Here is a 1,832-nt window from a genome sequence, read left to right on the forward strand (position 1 = left end):
ACTTCTGAAATTCTCAAATATTATCAAATCTTGTTGGTGCAGAGGTGGTGGAGCCCATTACCAACAGACTCACAGCTGAAATTGCTGTGAAAAGGGCTTCTACCAAATATTAACATGTGGGTGAAAATGTATACAATTGTAATATTTCCTTTTTTCCCATTGAAAGTATAACATATGTGGTGTGAGAAAGAGGTCCTCATTTAATTGCATGAAACTCTGGCACTGGCGCAACAAACTGATCAAAGTTCAAGGGGGTATACGCTTTCTGTAGACACTTTATTTCCTCTTTTTCCATACTCTAAGAAATGATTTGGGAAACCTGTGGGACACTGGAGGTCATTATACATGAGCCTCTTTCTGCACCTTTTAAGCCATTGAAACCTAGTTGCCTTGTTACAAGGTCTAATATTACAGTAGGTGTGGTTTCCGTCTCCTAATTTCTGAGAATGATCAAATTGGGGAATAAATTGTAGGGAATACCACTCTTGCACTTCTAAGAAAAGACTATCTCAAATGAAACTCGCTATAGAAAGACATCTTGTTGAAAAATTCTTTATTTTTTGTAATTTCTAAAGAAAAAACATTCATCAAGTCCTTCACAAATGTTTTGTTTGTGACTTTCTCTGTTGTTCCCTTTCACACTCAACTGAACTATGTGTTATGTCTTGTAAACGTAATCAAACATTTCACTTAGGTGTGTGGGTTAACACAAACCCATATTGTATGAAACATTCAGTTTTTCATTCCCGTTTTTTCTAACAATTGCATCCATGCTAGGACTACAGTAAACAACACTTTTTACGAAAGTAAATGAAGTTGTTCATTAAACAAGACAAATTGTTTTAAATGTATGCAATACGACGACACTAAAAACAACACTGAAACTTTTTATTGAAATACTGTACGAGATTGTGCATATTCAATGGATTTCTCCTGGTGCTTTTTTTCATCAGTCTTTTCATATTCTTGTTCTCTACTCAGGTGTCTCCTGTTCCTTTGGTGATGTCTGCTGTACACACATGGCATCATACACTTGAGCAAAGTGTGATACCACCGTTTGTTCTTCTCCTAAAATAAAGATGAACATTGACAAAAGTCAGAAGCACTCTTTTCTTTGACAGACGAACAAACAATGCAAGAATAACCATACTCTCTGTTCCTTACTCATTTCTACCTACCTGTTTGACCACTTTGTCTGCTTCAGTCAGGACAGGGTGCTGGGGCTGACTCTGAGCAATCTGAGAAGAGCTCTCTGTGATCTTCTCCCCTACAGTGGCTACATTGTACTCTGTTTGAAATCCAGGTATCGCCTCCGGTAAGTTCCTCGGTCCTTTTTGGGACTTGAAAGGGTAGAATCATTTTGTGACTACATTTCATTGTCATGCACTGATATGTTCTGGTTTGTGTTCGATTACTGCAGGCGTTCAAGTACTTTCTTTTTGTTCTAGATTGGCAGTGTTTGAGATGGTAGGAACTTGTCATATTCTCAACTTATTTTCTCTATGAGACTCTGAATGCTCTGTAAACATACTATTTTAGCAATTCTTAGAAATCTGAAAGCAGTGTTACCTGTATCATTTTTTGTCTTGGTAGTAGTATTGCAGCTCCAACATCAGCACTTAAATAATGGTTTGTGATGTTACTTGTCCTTGGAGTTAGTATACTCCTGAGAAGTCAAGAGAAATCTTACGTAAGCATTAATTATGTTTCACTTTTGAAAGCAAAGTACGTGTCAAGTACTTTGAAGGCATTTGTTGATACTTTTAAGCACTTTCGTTGATTATTATTATCCTTCAATTAGTTATTACAAGTCCAACATTCTTACATGATCT

The sequence above is a fragment of the Lepisosteus oculatus genome, unplaced genomic scaffold (assembly GCF_040954835.1).
Source record: "Lepisosteus oculatus isolate fLepOcu1 unplaced genomic scaffold, fLepOcu1.hap2 HAP2_SCAFFOLD_57, whole genome shotgun sequence".
Classification (NCBI taxonomy): Eukaryota; Metazoa; Chordata; class Actinopteri; order Semionotiformes; family Lepisosteidae; genus Lepisosteus; species Lepisosteus oculatus.